Source organism: Belonocnema kinseyi, chromosome 2 (genome assembly GCF_010883055.1).
Source record: "Belonocnema kinseyi isolate 2016_QV_RU_SX_M_011 chromosome 2, B_treatae_v1, whole genome shotgun sequence".
NCBI lineage: Eukaryota > Metazoa > Arthropoda > Insecta > Hymenoptera > Cynipidae > Belonocnema > Belonocnema kinseyi.
The window spans coordinates 44,600,209-44,606,520 of NC_046658.1; the positions used below are offsets into that span (position 1 = coordinate 44,600,209).

Here is a 6,312-nt window from a genome sequence, read left to right on the forward strand (position 1 = left end):
ACATAATTCTATATTTGTACCGACTGTACTATACGGTAGCGAGACATGGGCTTATCAAGAAAAAGATAAGAGTAAAATTAACGCAATTGACATGAGATTCATACGCATAATATGCGGGAAACCCCTGATGGACAAAGTAAGTAACGAGATAATTCTAAAAGAATGTGGTGCAGAAGATACGCTGGTAGACACATGGGAAAGAAATCAGTTAAGATGGTTCGGGCATGTCGAGAGAATACCAAATAAACGACTAACGAAACAAGTGTATCAAGATAAAGTAAAAGACAGCGTGCCCAGGAGTAGACCGCAGGAAGAATGGTTAGAATGTGTGAATGAGACCCTAGTTAGAAGAGACATAAGAAGTCACAAAAAGATGAGAGTCTGCATGAAAAAATATGTGGACATAAAAGAAGCTGGAGAAGTATGCCAGGACAGGAAAGTATGCCGGCAGATAGTTAATAAAAAGAGTGTCAATAGCCTGAATGACGCCTGAAACAAAAGACCTTGGCCACTAATGGACCCAAGTGGGGAACCTTTCATAACGACTTTGTGAGGACCTTCACTTGGGGTGATTGCTAGATATTGATCAGCAGCCTGGTCGGAGCAGTTTTGCGAGACGAACGTGTTATTTACATAAATAACACGAGAATTCTGGATCAATATGAAAATTCTCTATCCCTTCCCCACATTACTCCTTTCCCCACCGAGTGAGTCAAGCCTACTCCGAAAGGGAAATGGCTTAATGGTGTAATAATAATTAAAAACAGCTGTACCAGACACTGAATAACTGAAATACAGTGAACCCCGGATATCGGCATCTCGGATTTAGGCATTCCGAGAATTGAAACCTCGCCACGGGTATAGGTGAGAGGAGCTGAGGGGGGATGCCCGGTGCTCACTCAGGCGTGACAAAATAGGGACGGTGTGATAAAGCGCTGTAACCTAACGGTCTACCTGTGCAATTGCGTCATAACGTCGCAACAGTTAAATCAAAACGATAGGCACACATATAGCGAATAAGCACGATGGCGAGCTCGCGTCGACCATTAGTAAGTCTCCGACGCTTGAAGCCAACTGAAGCCGAGGGGACTGATTCCTTGATCGGATTATTGCGTGCGATCGAATAGGACCATTTCGCTGGCCCCACCACCCACGCAAATTTAACTTTTTTCTGTCCAAATATTTAGTGCAGAATTTGTTCAAATTTGAACAAATTAAGAAGAAAATAATGCACCCATATAAAGTTGATTTTTGATAATGTCGGGGCCAGCGAAACGTTTCGCTGGCCCCGCCTTAGTATTTTTCTTACAAGGGGTAGTTTTTAGGGGTTGAAGTTGGTTGTACAAATTTGAACAAATTAAAACGAAAATAATGCGCCCATATAAAGTTGACTTTGGATAATGTCGGGGCCAGCGAAACGTTTCGCTGACCCCACCAGTGTGTTTCTGAGAAATCAGGTACTTCCGATGATGCACAAATTTAATATTTGGTTGTACAGTTTTGAAAAAATTCTGCACTAAATATTTACCCGAAAAAAAAGTTAAATTTGCGTGGATGGTAGGGCCAGCGAAATCGTCCTCGATCGAATGAGCCTGTCTGATTGATGGTAGTGTTTTATAATGTCAAACTGTCAAATGTTGACGTGAGAATTGTAAAAACTGTGTTTTTCGTAGATAATTCATTTAATATTTATAAAAGTGAGTGATTTTTTGCTAAATAACTTCTTCTTATGTCTGGTTATGAAACAGAATCATGTGACGTCATTTTGTAAAACGTGTGGGCTTCCCCCTTGAAGTATTTTGCTTATGCATATATAGTTGCAAAATAGGTACCCCTTTTTTAACACTGCTATCTTCGAATGGTTTGAGCAAGCGAGAGGCAGAGGTGATTCAGTAACCGGACTGATTATTCAAGAAAAAGCTCTCATTTTAAAAGAGATGCTGAACGGTACGCACACGTTTCATACGTAAGCAGAAAACACATTCATTTTAACGTGTAACATCTAACTTTCTTCCTCATTTCGGCTAAATATTTAGTTTGCCCTTGTCTTCGTATTGGGAAAATAATGTTCAGAGTAGTTTTTACCCCGCAGTCAAATCGAGCGGAAACGGTTCACACGCCCCTGATTGATAAAAGTTAAAAGTAGGCCTGTTACCGGGAAATCCGGCTAACCTTCAGCCCCAAAACCAATAATATTTCCAGGGTTCAATGTAATAACTTTACTTGTTAAAATGTATAGAATATATAATTCTTATTGATTTTCAAATATGATTTGCACAATCTAAATAAACTTTAAAGTTAAAATAATATGTTAACAAGAGTCATTCAGCTCGAAGAATTCAGCACCTGGGTTTAAATATTTATATCTGAACTGTTAATCTTGTCAATTCGGATTATTTTCAAATTAGTGAAGTTTGTAATTTAAATTAATTTTTTTACTTTAGGAACGCTCATTTTGAACATTTTGAATTTGAAATTACTCAAAAATTAAGGCTTTAAAATCTCAGACTGTATAATTTCATTCTCATTCATGAGAGTGTGATGTAATCGTCCAAATTTTCGATCTTTAGTTTTTAACGGATCTTTACCTTTAGGCACTCATAGTTAAAAATGATAAAATTTTGTCGTCTGTCTGTATGGCTGCAGCCACGCTAACTTTTGAAGGATTTGGCTAATCGCGTTATCCTTTGATAAACTTCTTAAGGGCTTTAAAATGAAGTTTAAGTTCGTTAACAGATATTTCGAACCAAAATTAAAAAGTTTCAAGCATTTTAAAAATTTGAAATTTTTTTAGATTTCAGAAATTGTTATCAATGTTTGTCCGAGGTGGGTGAAAGAATTGCAAAATATCCTGATAAAATTTTTAATTTCGATAAAAATTAGAAAAGTTATATACTTTTCAAAACTTTGAAAAAATTGAAAAAATTACTTTTTTAATAAATTTAGAAATTTCATTCAAACTTTTCACTAAATATCAAATATATTTCGAAACTATTCTAGTCTTATTTTTCGATCAGACCAAAATTTAAATGTTTAAAACATTTCAAACTACATTTTTTAAAGACTTTCAGCATTTTTGTCGAAGTTTCTGATACACGTCAGAAATACTTGCCAAATTTCCAAATGTCAATTTTAATTTAAATAAAAATTAAAAATCTAATATTTTTTCAAAACTTTCAAAATTAATACAAAGTAGAAAAAACTGATTTGCTGATAAATAAAGAAATTTTAAGTGACACTTTTAATAGGTTAATGACATTTGAAAATGATGCTATAGTCACATTTTTCGAATGCATGCCAATTTTACAAGTTCCATAAGATATTAATCATGTCAATTATATTAGAGGTAGGATCTGATTGAAATACGGATAATTGATTTTTAATATCTTCCTAATTCTTTGACTTTTATGCTACAAATTAGTTCTCCTGATTTTTTTTTAACATATCTAAAATCGGCAAATATAAAATATTACACAAAGTTAGATATATTATTCGAAAAATGATAGAAATTTTCACAATTTTTACAATGTATTTATTCTTCAAGAAAAAATGGATAATTATCGCTTGCGTGTTATTTCGAAAAAAATATGACCGCAAAGTTCAGAACGTTCATATGAACGACGAAAAAATTTTTGAACGATTTTTTTTTTGCTGAAATTGTTTTTGGCAATCTAAAAACGCATTCCATGCAAAAATATTGCCAAATTTTTTATTTGGGGGGGTGACTAACTACCCCTAACGTGATTCCTGTACATGCGACAGAAAAGTCGGCTACAAAGTCGATAAAGTTAATATATATTTAAGAGAGTAATTAGTCTAACCGTTTGGAATCACCACCAGACAAAGTTTTTTGGTGTTAAGAAACCTCGCTCCAACCCCTAAAAACCACCCCTATGATAAACGATATTTGAAATCAGTAAAATCGACAAAAACAGCCAGAAGATAATAACAAGTTGGGTGTTTAACGTCCTGAAAAATTACCGCTCTTGTTCCCCCGACTAATTATGGTGGTAAGAAACCTCGCTCGGAAACCGAAAACCCACCCCTAATTAATAAGGTCCTAAAATTCTAGGAAATGTCAAACTCAGTTCAGTTCAATACATTAACGACCTTTTGATAGCCTAGAAAATTAATGAAACGCATCCCCCTAATTATGGTAGTGGCAGAACATCTCGGTCGGATACCAAAAAACCACCCCTAATGAAATCCAATTTTTTAAAATTCGGAAAATCGACAAAAACAGGCAGAGGGTACAAAAAATTGGGGGTTTAACGTCCTGAAAAATTACCCCTTTTTTCCCCGACTAATGGTAGCGGTAAGAAACCTCGCTCGGAAACCGAAAACCCACCCCTAATTAATTAGTTCCAAAAATGGTAGAAAATGTTCAATTCAGTTCAAAATTAATACATATAGAGCATTTAATAGCTTAGAAAGTTAATAAAAAGCATCCCCCTAATCATGGTAGTGGCAGAAGATCTCGGTCGGATACTAAAAAACCACCCCTAATAAAATCCAATTTTTGAAGATTCGGAAAATCGACAAAAACAGGCAAAGGGTAATAAAAAGTTGGGTGTTTAACGTCCTGAAAAATGACCCCTTTTGTTACCCCGACTAATGCTAATGGCAGAGTAAGTTACTTGGGAACTTATTAATTAGGGGTGGGTTTTCGGTTTTCGAGCGAGGTTTCCTACCACCAGCATTAGTCGAGGGAACAAAAGGGGTAATTTTTCAGGACTTTAAACACCTAACTTTTTATTACCTTCTGCCTGTTTTTGTCGATTTTCCGAATTTTCAAAAATTGGATTTCATTAGGGGGTGGTTTTTTGGTATCCAACCGAGATGTTTTTCCACTATCATAATTAGGGGGATGCTTTTCATTCATTTTCTAGGCCATTAAATGATCGTAAATGTATTACCCTTGAACTGAATTGGACATTTCCTAGAATTTTGGGACATTATTAATTAGGGGTGGGTTTTCGTTTTCCGAGCGAGGTTTCTTACCACCAGCATTAGTCGGGGGAACAAGAGAGGTAATTTTTCAGGGCGTTAAACACCCAACTTGTTATTAACTTCTGGCTGTTTTTGTCGATTTTACTCATTTCAAATGCGGATTTCAAATATGGTCAGGAGTAGACTGTGAATCACATGATAAACAAGGATTAGGTCAGATTTTGAATGAAAGAGGAAAGCAGCATCTCGGAGACCATGGCTTCGTGTCTCCCAGGCACAATAAACATCTGCGAACATGGGGAAAGAATAATTCTACTAGGAGACACGAACGGTTGGGTGGGCATCCAAAATCAGGATACAGAAAGAGTATTAGGTAATTTTGGGGATCCAAGAACAAACTATAACGGAGATAAACTAGTTGGTCTATGCTTAGAAAGGGGCTGTTTATTACAAATACTTGGTTTAGGCATAAAATGATCCACATGTACACCTGGTCTAAAGGAAATAGCCGCCGTATAATTGACTTTGTTGATCATTACCTTCTGATCTCAAAAATTAACTTAGGACGAGGTTGGAGAAAAAAGAGACCCAAGAAAGCAAAACAAACGCGGATGTGCGAATAGATTTCCAAAATAAGATAATCGAAAGCATAGATAGGGCAACATGGGAGGACCGTATAAAAAACAAAGATTTAGAGGGCGCCTGGACAATGTTACGGGATATCCTTGTTAGATGTACGATCGAAGTGTGTGGTACCGCAGTTGTGGGAAGATTTCCTGGTGATGCGTGGTGGAATGATGAAATTCAGGCTGCCCAAAAAGCAAAAAGAGAAGCGTACAAGAAAACTTTGAACATCACAGGTCTTAGCAATGAGGAAAGAAGTAGATGTAGAAATGATTATAAACGCGAAAACAGGATACCTAAACGATTAGTTAAAGAAAGTAAAGATACAATTAGAGCAGAAGAAGAGATAAAAATACAAAACGACTTTAAAGGAAGCAGGAAACTACTGTATAAAAAAATGAAAGGAAACAAAAGTACAGAAATTGTCAATATGAGAAATAGTAGGAGGGAAATGGTATATGATGCAGACGGAATACTAGAGGCTTTCAGAGAATACTTTAGGAGACAATTCGGAGATGAAGCTATAGGACACCACAACTGCGATGTTGAACACGATGCGATGGAAAACTCAATTGAAAAAGTCTGCGTCACTGAGGTTAGGGATATAATTAAGAACTTGAACAACGGTAAGGCTGTCGGGGTAGACGGTATTAACGCTGAAATGCTTAAAAAACACGGTGGCGCGTGCATACCACATAGACTGTGCGAATTGATAAATTTATGTTTCGAGATGGGAGA

At 36.2% G+C, this 6,312-nt stretch overlaps 1 protein-coding gene across 1 annotated transcript in view; it reads left to right on the top strand.

Annotated features, from left to right (window-relative positions):
* The window catches only part of LOC117166929 (methenyltetrahydrofolate synthase domain-containing protein), a 21,828-nt gene that overhangs the window by 9,074 nt on the left and 6,442 nt on the right, over positions 1–6,312 (top strand). The gene's annotated exons all lie outside the window — the stretch shown is intronic.